At 39.5% G+C, this 11714-nt stretch overlaps 1 long non-coding RNA gene across 1 annotated transcript; it reads left to right on the top strand.

Annotated features, from left to right (window-relative positions):
- The first annotated feature begins 9894 nt into the window (after nt 1-9894).
- Nucleotides 9895-11225, top strand: LOC122644614. Its single transcript, XR_006330423.1, has 2 exons — nt 9895-10020; nt 11053-11225. It is a non-coding gene; the product is annotated as an uncharacterized LOC122644614 (long non-coding RNA).
- The last annotated feature ends 489 nt before the right edge of the window (nt 11226-11714 follow it).

Genomic DNA, 11714 nt, shown 5'->3' with positions numbered 1-11714 from the left:
GTATTAGGAGAGGTATACTGGGTTTGGACCTTTAAATTTTAGAAGTACCAGTTCGGAGTTCGAGGATCATGAGTTTCTATCATGCCAAACTGAATTGAGCTTGAATTTGATGTGGGCCACATGCATAATGGGATCAAGATTGTTCTGCCCAAACCAGGTAGCCAAGATATATTTTTTTTTTTATGTAAGAATCCCCACCTATCCGAAGCTTTGCAAATGCCAAATTTCGGGGGCAAAATTTCTTATAAGGTGTGGGGAATGTTACACCAGCACCCAAAATCCGGGGCTAATTTGAACTTTCATAGTGGGTATTGCCCCGGTGACTGTTGACACCAGTGATTCGTGAGATGTTATAGTCAAGAGGTCGATTGGAAGTAATGACAACTCCTTATGGACGCGTGGTGATGGGAAGAAGACCATAGGGAGTACCCGAAGCACTTTCGGGTAAGTGATGGTAGGTAACTTCACCTGAGATACATGTGCAGTGTACTGGAGAAAATCCCAGGTCAATTGGAATTGATTGAGTACTTAAGTATCATATCCTGGGATACTTGAGGAACCTCCTCGGGTGTATCGTGGATCGGTCAACAAGTTGTTCATCCTCCTAAAGAAGTAAATTGGGAAGAGACTGGTGATCGGCATTTATTGGGGCCTGAGATGACCCAAGGCACTGTGGTGAATGTAGATTTGATAAGAGGCCGTATCCAGGCGGCTCAGTCGAGACAGAAGAGTTACGCCGATGTCCGGCGTAGGGATTTAGAGTTTACAGTTGGAGACGAAGTTCCCTTGGGTATCACCCACCAAACGAGGGGTGAGGTTTGGGAAGATAGGAAAGTTGAACCCGAGATTCTTTTGGTCATATGAGGTTTTAGCACACAACGAGTAGGAGGAATATAGTTTGACACTGACCCATGATTGGCAAGTGTCCGCGCTGTCTTCCACGTATCGACATTGTGGGAGTACCTCCCAGACCTGACTCATGTCGTAACTCAGGAACAATCTGAACTTACTGCCGACTTAACTCAGGTGTAGCAACCAACTAAAATCTTGAACCAAAAGAAACCCCACCTACACAACCACCCCTTTACCAAGGTGAAGGGGCTCTAGAACAGCCTTTTCGACAAAAAAACGTCTAAAAACGTCTCGGGAGTTTAAGGTCGAATTGCGGGCGACATACCCACAAATCTTCAACCCATCCGATAAGCCAATTTCAAGGACGAAATTCTTATAAGGTGTGGGGAATGTTACACTCGTGACCCAACTCATACTAATAATATTTGTGTATGTGTTGTTACGTAGCTTGTACAGCCCTTCGAAGTCTCGAAGGAAGACCTTGACTAGGCAAGCTTTAGACTTAAGCCATGTACGTTGTTGTTCACTCATTTTACATGATTTGATTCTTGATCATTGCCTTAGCTTCTATGTGTATTATTGATACTCTTTCATGTCCTCCCTTCATGTATAACAACCCCAATTAGAACCCCTTTTAAACCATTACCTTAACATCCTCAAAGTAGACAAGATCGTCAGAGTCGATTCAAATTATGATCTGCTGTCAATGCACTACAATCATCTTTGAACCCAATTTTGAGGACCTTCCCTTATGATTTGATTAATGCTTTCTCACAAAAAAATATAACCCTTTAAGTCTAGTTTACAACATATTTTGAATCGTGTCATTTTGTTATGTATCGATCGAGTTATGGCTAAAATAGTGGGCAGAGGTCTGTTGTATTTCGGTCTAGTTTCATCTTGCCTTGACCCAGGGTTTAACCCTTAGTTATTTTAGACTATTTGTGGTCCATATGACCTAACTAAACCTTAAGACCATAGACCTAAGACCTATTTGGATTCTATTGTGTTTTAAAACCCATTTTAAGCCCCAAATCAACCCCCAACCAAACACACCTTTGGATCCTTATCAAAATAGGTGAAAACCACAACCCCCTCTCATTTCTCCCACCTCTAACACCTGAGAGAAGAGAGAGAACTTGGGAAGCAAGAAGGAAAGAGAAGGACGAAGAAGAAGGAGAAAAAAGAAAGTAGATGGAAGAAGATCACTCCCTTGCTGTACCAAATCCATCTTTGCACCATTTGTGAGCTTCACCTTCTTTCCAGCACCATTGGAACCCATTCTAACCTTGGACCTCGTGGAGGAGAAGAAGATTGAGCCGGTCCAAGCTTAAGAACATCTCCCCTCTGCTGTTCCATTGATTCCCCATAGTAAGCAACCCTTTCCCTCTCTATTTCTATTGATTTCTCTTAGGTTTAGATGAGTTAATGATCAATATTAGTTCAGATCTTGGGGCTTCTTGTTCTAAATGCTTTATCCCTTCTATTTGATGTTAAAAACATCAACTATTGACCTAGAATCACCTATCCTCAACCCCATGGCTTAATTGCCATGAACCCCTTTTGAAGAACCTCCAATTTAAGGATTCTTAATGTTGGAATCCATCAAATCTCCTACCAAACCATAGGACTTCTGTTTTTAATTAGTTTATTCACCCAATTGGATGCCTAGAGCAACATTTGAAACCCTTGAACACCCCAATCCCTTGCCTTTAGCTGAGATGCAATGAAACCCCCTTTTATAGACCTTCATTTTGAAGTTTTGAGCACTGAACACACAATCCATGCCTTGGGGCCTAATTAGGATCCAATATACATGTTTAATGGCTCATTTGGAGGCCTAATACATTAACCCATAGGTCCCAACCGATTCATGGCCATTAACCAGGGTTTGGAATCAATCCAAGCCATTTCCTGCACTTTTGGGCTCTGGCGGACGATACAGCTGGCGGACGTTGCCATCGTCCACCAAGGTAAAATTGAGCACAACCCGCCTGTTTTATTTCAAGGCCACACTGCATGCATAGTCCGCTGGGTGCATGATCCGCCTAGGCTAAATTAGTACTGAATTGGAGTTTTGACTCCGGACCTTGGACACTGACATTCTCTCACCTACTATACACTTGTATGATGACATGCTAGGCTAGCGTACGCATACAGGAGGATCATACACTACACGGAAGATAAGATTACCTACGCTTCAATTATGTGAGTGGATCGAACACTTGAACTATTTTACGGCGTGTTTCTCATTAGGCATCAAGCTAGGCGTGCATGTTGATTGGTTGTGTGTATGATATGCATGATTGCTTCACTTTAACATGTTTAATTAATGGAATCGGACTTTATATGTAAGGGAATATGATCAGCTATACATATTGATAATATTGAGAAAGAGATATGTATATTGTAGGATGCTTTACATATATAATTATTCAAATTGATTGATTTATGGAATTGATTCGGGTGGTGACCGGCCAACCGTTATTTAGGTATCACACCCGCCGTATTGTTATTTGGTATGGGTGCAAGCTGGAGAGATAAGAGGATAGTGACCTCCGGATTAGGTACTATGGACTCGATCTCCAGGCTACACTAGCACAGTGTAGGATTGTAAAAAAATAAATATTGCATGCACTAATTGTTTGTTGGCTAGGAAGTGATATACCCAGTACTACGACCCTTCCGAAAGGGGTGTAGGTGTCGAGCAAACCCATGGGTCATGACCGTATTTCGGGATAGCCCACCGTGAAGTCATCGCCGTATTTTGGTGACGCCAGGATGGGATTTGTATTGGGGGCTCGCGAACAACTTGGTGAGTGAGTCCGGTCTCGCGGGTTTCCTTGGCAACATGGGGTTGACATGGTCGGAATACCATCCGTTTATGGCATCGTTATTTGTCATTATGGTACCGTTTGCCGGTGATGCTGCCTGTGTTATTATAGTACTTGACCTGACTTTGGGTGTAAGCTGAAGAGACGAGAGGATAGTGACCTTCGGATTAGGCACTATGGACTTGATCTCCAGGCTACACTCGCACAGTGTAGGATTGTAAAAAAAATAAATATTGCATTCACTAGTTGTTTGCTAGCTAGGAAGTGATATACCCAGTACTACGACCCTTCCGATAGGGGTGTAGGTGTCGGGCAAACCCATGGGTCCCGACCGTAGTTCGGGATAGCCCACCGTGAAGTCATCACCGTATTTCGGTGACGCAAGGATGGGGTTTGTATTGGGGGCTCACGGACAACTCGGTGAGTGAGTCCGGTCTCACGGGTTTCCTTGGTAACATGTTGTTGACATGGTCGAAATACCATCCGTTTATGGCACCGTTATTTGTCATCCATTTATGGTTCCGTTTACCGATGATGCTGCCTGTGTTATTATAGTACTTGACCTGACTTAGAATCTTGCTGCTAGGTGGAAAATTGAACAAAAACATTCATGCATCATATGTGATATGCATACTTTAGCATGCATTGATGGTGTATCTATCGTTGTATATTGTGAATGGTTTGATCGCTCGCTGGGCTTTGTAAGCTCATCCCTCGGGAACCCTTGTTTTAGATGTGGATACAGGGATAGCGGACACAGTTGAGGGTGATTCGGTGCTACCCTTTGGCGAGGACTTTAAGGCTTGGAGTGCTCAGCCAGAGTAGGAGCAGCCGTCGGGTTATCTTTGTGATGAATGCATTCATGTGGGTTATTAGTTTGAGCCTGGGGCTTGAACTTTGGATTTGATATTTCATACTTGTGAGTTTGAGGATGAGTGTAATAATGACATAATACTTGACTTTCTTCTCTCACTCTTATATGGTGATTAGTACTGGCGTTATACTTGTGAATTGAGATATTTGAGTTAAACTGTTTAATTTACTTATAAGTTATCACATAGAACTCCTAATCAATTGTGATCATTATGTTTATATTCTTCCACCAGAACTCTGATTTCTTCTTCTTCATTGATTGAGAAGCCGAGTAGTGTACATGACACAACAAAGTATATCGATCTTATTGTTCTGTGTGGAATACAGGGGTATTCCTGTCACATTTCCCGGAGTCGAAGGATGGGGGTGTGATAAAAATCACCCCTAGTCCAAAATCAGGGTATTACAATTTTCCACCTCTTAACAAAATTTCGTCCTTGAAATTTACATATTTGGATCTCCCCATTATGTTGGGATATTACAGTCTCTCCTCCTCTCCTCTACTTCCTCCACCTCTCGCAGCCCTTCATCACTCCAGGTTGCAGCATCTCTGTCCTCTCCTCGCCTCCAGAGTCTCGGCCTCCGAACCCAACTTCGCAAACTCAGATTCTCTGGTGCCGCTGTGGAGTCTCTACTTGCCCTCCACATTGCAGCCAAAATTGGAGCTGTGGGAACCAATGGGAAGGGCGTTAGAGGTAACTTTTTATGGCAAAGAAGAGCGTTGGAGATCTCTCGGCTGCCGATTTGAAGGGGAAGAAGGTTTTCGTGATGGTAAAAAAAAAAAAGAAAAACGTATCCATTTGAATCATTCCGAACCAGAATTTCAGATAATCGGAACAGGAAACAATTTGATACTGTTAATTTTCGAATTCTGACGGAGAGATTAACTGAAATTAAATTAAAGCTGTTCTTCATTAATACATCTTCAATCAAAGTACAAATTGAAATGACTAGTGCGATTTGGGAATCCAGTACTTCTAACTATGATTCTTCCTAAGAACAACAGAACTGAAAATCTAGACAAAAAAGAAGCTAGCTGAACAAAGTTGGACTTAAAACAAAATGAATGAAGAGTGGAAAAAATATATAATATATACGGAATCCCTGTTCATGAACTTCCCTCCTATCTCCCCCTGTTTGATCTGTTCTTCATCGCTCCTCAGTCTCCGGCAATAACCTGGGGTGTACAGGGTCCGATTCCAATCGATTCAAATGGTAAGAACTGAGAACTTCAGAAAAGAAAGGTGATTGCGGGAAATCACCAGTTGGGTATTTGAATTTGGTGAGGGTTTTTCGTAATTCAATCGGATGGAGAAACAGAGGAAGTGCGACCATGGCTTCTCCGGTTACCAAAACAAGGGAAGGTGCGCTTTAAAATGTCGATGAGAACTTGACCCCTCTTAGGAATCAAACGAGGAGCTGTTCTTCCGCGTCCGACGGCGATGGTAGGCTACCGGCAGCGGTGCCTCGTCTGCTCTGCAGCTGTGTTGGTTCTAGTTGGTACTTCCATGGTTATGACACTTGACAGTGCAGGGGAGAATCTGAGTCTGCGAAGTGGGGCTCGGAGGCTGAGACTCTGGAGGCGAGGAGAGGACAGAGATGCTGCAACCTGGAGTGATGAACGGCTGCAAGAGGTGGAGGAAGTAGAGGAGGGGAGGAGAGACAGCGAGGTGGGGCTTCACGGTGGGATGGTGATGGTGTTAATGGTGGGTGGTGGTGGTGGTGGTGGGAATGTAAGAAAAGATGATGATTTGGGGAAGATGAGGGCATTTTGGTCTTTTCAAATTTTAGCAAATAAGTCAAGGAAATTAGGTCTTTTCAAATTTTAGAAAGGATAGAAGAAAAGGTAGTTTGGTCATCTTTTAGCATTTAATACCTAGTGTGGACTTAAATTGCATTAGGGGGTTAAAGCAGGGGTGGTACGTGGATTATTGAGGGGTGGTACATGGACTTATCAGAAGCTTAGGGGGGTACGAGGAATATTGGGTGCATTACGTACGCGTATTTAACCCTTATTATTATTATTATTATTATTATTATTATTATTATTATTATTATTATCATTATCATGATTATTATCAGTATTATCATTATTATTATTATCATGATTATTATTATCATTATCATCATTATCATCATCATGATTATTATTATTATATTATTATTATTATTATTAGTATCATTATTATTATTCTCATCATCATTATTATTATTATTATTATTATTATTTGTGATGCAGTTTCACATTCTTAGCAAAAAGATGGTATACTTGGGGTTGGTGATGTTGAAGTACCTACCCTATAGTGTGGTGGGGTGGATTCATTTGTACTCATGCTTAGCAAGTTGGTGTATGGTGATGATTTGACAAAGTACAGGATCACTAGGCCTAAAGAAGGTCCATTTTACAGGAAGGCTAAATATGGAAAGTATCCTAATTGATGTTGGGACTGTTTAGAAGATTAAGACAGGAGAGATCTGGGTATGCAACATGCACTTCCTCAACTCTCAAACAAGGAAATAATAAAATTAAGAAGTTTTAGATTTTGGCCAAAGTAATTGCCTTTTTTTGTGTTGGTTTTTGAAATTTTTGTTCATTTTTATTGCTTGAGTATTATCTAATAATTTGTTTCTTTCTGTAAAAAAAAAAAAAACTCCAATCAAATTACATGAATTGTTATTTGGGTCTTGCACCAAGTATGACCTCGGATAGGGTCTGTTGGAGGGCTTTTGCAGACTTTATTTAGTTGAGATTTTTCTGAGTTGTTGGGTTGTGCCTCATTCCTCTTACTTTCATCTGTCATTTCCCGTTTTTCATTCTCCATCCCTCATTTTTCGTCTCTTCATCCCTTATTATAATTTAGACCTTAGGTTTTTTGTACTGTGTTTTGTTGGATCCATATAATCGACCCGATTAAGTTGAGATAAGCTGAATTTATTGTTGTTGTTTCCTATCCGCAATACTCTAAAATCAATTATAAATTTTAGTCCTTGCAAATTACCCTGCATGTAAATTTAGTCCAAGCTCATTTACTTCCAGGCCCACACTCCAAATGGATTGGTGAATTAGAAACCTTATTTTGAACAGTATTATTTTTCGTCTTTAATAAATTAATTAATTTTCTGTTGTTTAAATACATTCATGTTATAATTAAGTTGGCCCGTGATGTTACACTATTAGACTATTACTTTCCTCCTGTGTCATGAGTCCAATGGACGATTTGAAGTTGTGTTTGGTTTTAATTGTTAATTGGAGCCTTTTCTATACAAAGAATCAAAGACTTGCTACTATTATGAAACAACTTTTTTTTTTTCTTATCTAAATTGTTACATTGGTCATTTGAAGATTCAGATCTCTTGCATTTATAGGAGCAAAAAATAAATAAATAAATAAATAAAAGAACAACAGGAATTGGACCTAGTTTTCCTTCACCACGCAGAAGAAACTTTTTCCAAAGAGATTTTTCTGTCTTCACCCACCCATTATGATTTGAGCTCATAATTGGACTTTAAGAAAAGTGAATGTCAGTATTATGTCCGCCCCCTATTATTGAAGATATAAAATAACCTTATCCAGTACATTCCAAGGATAAGATCATGTTGTTGAAGATAATCTCTCTTTACCATGAATTAAAACGAAAGTAATTAATTTATGGGTGTACGTCCTTTGTCTAGGAGCGCATCTGAGCACAGACTGCACCTAGACACATTGGGCAAGACATGAGCAAGATTTGAGTCACCAAGGGGCAGGCCGTTCATTTCACCCACCCCCATGTGTCTAGGCACACCCTATGCCCCCAGTGCAGAGAATTTTTTTCCCTTAATTTATTGGTTATAAGATGTGGTGGCTTCATATATTATCATACAAAGAGAATGAGTTCATAATTATCAGAGGAGTGGGGCCTCCAACAATTTTTTAAGAAGAAAGAAATGAAAGGATGGCCATATTAAGTCTAGTAGTGGTTGAAAAAAAGTTCTATTGATTATAACTAAAGTGGATATAAATGTATAAGCCAAAACTGAAACAGGGTCAAGCACGTTATAAAACAATACAAACGAAATGGTGGGTTTCTTAACTACGAAGAGAAAGGGTTCGTTTTGGATCCATTCCATGAAAACTAGTTAAGATGTATTTGAGGAGCCCTTGCAGTCATCTGATAGTTAACTGCCACGTGTCTGCAAAGGATGGAAACATTGTCTTTTGATAGAGAAATCTTAATTAGGTTGCATTTAGTACCCATTCTTGGGATACATACTATGTGGACAATAAAAACAGTGAAAATTATCATCTCAGTAGAATGTATTGTCGGCTTAAAATAAATTAATGCATTGCAAGAATATATACCAAACACAGCCTTCATTAGAAGTGAATCTACCTGAGTAGTGTTTGAATATTCTCTCTCTCATATGCTCATTGTATCATTTATTGGGGATACTCATGTGCTCCTTGAATAGCTTCACTTTTCATTCTAAGCCTTTGCTTATGGTACTATTCACCCATGTGAAGATTTTTTTATATTTATTTTAGGATTTTAAGTAATTGGTTTTTGTCGCTATCAGATGGAATTTACTCATAGTTCTAATGCAAGACATCAATCAATATGAGGATAAAGTTCTCTGCTCTGGGGGCGCAGGCTGCACCGAGACACATGGAGTGGGTGAAATGATCGACCTGCCCCCTTAACGACCGAAATCCCACCCCTGTCCCGCCCCATGTGTCTGGACGCAGGCTGCGCCCAAAATATCGCCCCATCAATATGATACTTTAGAAATACCTCTCCACTTGGTCCACTAAGGTCTAATAGACATGGAATTAATTTCTTCCTCCTTCATGTTTTCTTTTGTTTTTTGTTTGGGGTGGGGAAGGGTATCTTGGATCGTTTTCTATCTTTTAAAATTATATGATTTGTAGAGCTACCCAAGGTTTCGAATTTTACCTAATCCTACAACATAGGCGAACCGTCCTCTATAGGTGGAGAAAAACTTTGTCCATTTTGTATTATTTAAGAACTCATTATATGGTAATAAGGATTTTACTTGTGATAAAGGATTCTAAATCTATCTCCCTACCTTAGGAATGCATATGCTCAAACTCAAAGGAAAAGAAAATTATAGAATATGAAACTTGATCAATGAGATGTATGGGATCCTCTATCATGCATGAAGATGGACACACTTTGACTTATATAATATATTCCAAGGAATAGTAACCCTATGACCCTGAAAAAAATCTTCACTTAGCCTTGTGATGCATAGTTTTAACCATAAAGGATTTTTAGTTATAATTTATTTTGTCTGACTTCTTGTTTGTAAGTTAAAACTTAGGTCATTTATGTAACAGGTTTTGACAGGAATAACAAGGATTGAAGGAGATGAGGTGCTATTCACGAATGGCATGTCTTATCAATTTGATACCATTGTCTTTGCCACAGGCTTTAAGAGATCAACACACAATTGGCTTAAGGTAACTTCTAATTAAGGGATCACATCATAATACTAGTTCACATATGGAAAATGATATATGCAGTATTTTTGTCTTTACATTTAACATAAGTGGTCATGGGTTCGAGTCACGAAACAGCCTCTCTGCGAAAGCAGAGATAAGGCTGCATACATTATATATAACCCTCCCTTACCCTGCAGTGGCAGGAGCCTTGTGCACTGGGTATGGCTTTGTTTGTTTTTTGTATTCACAAAATACAGTTGGATATCTTTTTCAACCATGCAATTAGAAACTTTCTTCAGGAAAATAAAAAAAAAAGGGATAAAAAAGCCACCATGTGCCCTCTCACGTGGGACAATGAAATAACCACCCAACCCCTTCCTTTGGATGTTGGTGCACACGATCCCATTGGCCCACACGTTCACATAGGGGCCATGCAACCTTGTAATAAATTCCCTTCCCAAAAAAATTTATAGTGAAAAATGTTCACACAGCCTAATCCTCATACAAATTATACTGTTCCTCACACTGTTATTAATGTGGGTTGGGAGATTCCTCAACTGATAGGGTGGGGAGCCCTCTATTTTTCATTAATTGCTCCATTGTGACCTAGTGGTCGTGGGTTACGCCAGGAAACAACCTCTAGATACTAGTTCCACCATGTGATCTAATCATGTGTTTCTTACGCTCACCCGGCCCAGATGACATAATCACTATCTTTTCTTATATATACTTTAAGGGGACAGTTTTCATACACGGTTGTGTAAGCCGTGCATGTGAGAGGGTGAGAGTTTTGAGGCATTAAATATGGGTGGGGGGTTTATGACTTTTTCCACTCTTTGTGAGAGGGGACACGACCGTGCATGCTAAGAATAGCTGAGTGGAACACCCTTTTTTTGCCATGCATATTGGATTAGGATGCCTAATACTAGAATCAACAACTTAATACCTAATGAATATTATCCACACAATTGTGTGTGTGTGTGTGTGCTTATGGAATTCTGAACTATATATATTTGTTAGCTTACAAAAAAAAAAAAAAAAAAAACTTAGGATGATGATTATCACCTTGATGAAGATGGGTTTCCTAAACCAGATTTTCCCAATCACTGGAAGGGAAGAAATGGTCTTTATTGCACTAGTCTAGTAAGGAGAGGATTGTATGGAGCAACAATGGATGATAAAAACATAGCTGATGATATCAAGAAATTCCTATTTATTTAAGGCAAATTAAACCAATTTCAGCTCAAGGAGGATTTATATTTAATATTCCTTCCTTAATATGTACTTCTAAGTGAATAAATGATTCTATTCTTAAGATTGTGATTCTGAGAAAAAGGCAATTTATGCATCAATTTTGTCTTGTTTGATAAGAAGGTACTTTACTATAGATTATTGTTAGGGTTTAGAGTTTAAGCACTGGTTGCTTAAAGCATTACACCCTGTGTATCAAGTTTGGAATACCCAGGCTACTGCTTCTAGCTAGTATTTATAGGGAAACTAGGGTTTAGGTCAGATGGGGCTAATTACTAGATTGTCTCTCACAGCCTGAGCCAAAATACAAGTAGGATTATATTAGAACATATAAAGGGATATTACCATAATACCCTTAGAATCTCCTCCTATGTTATCCATATATCCACCACACATGTATAAAAACCGTTGTTCAATCAGTAATTGAATCAAAATAAATTGAATAAGTTGAATATCAACAA

This window comes from Telopea speciosissima, chromosome 11 (assembly GCF_018873765.1).
Source record: "Telopea speciosissima isolate NSW1024214 ecotype Mountain lineage chromosome 11, Tspe_v1, whole genome shotgun sequence".
NCBI classification, from domain to species: domain Eukaryota; kingdom Viridiplantae; phylum Streptophyta; class Magnoliopsida; order Proteales; family Proteaceae; genus Telopea; species Telopea speciosissima.
This window is presented reverse-complemented; position numbering and strand designations above follow the sequence as displayed.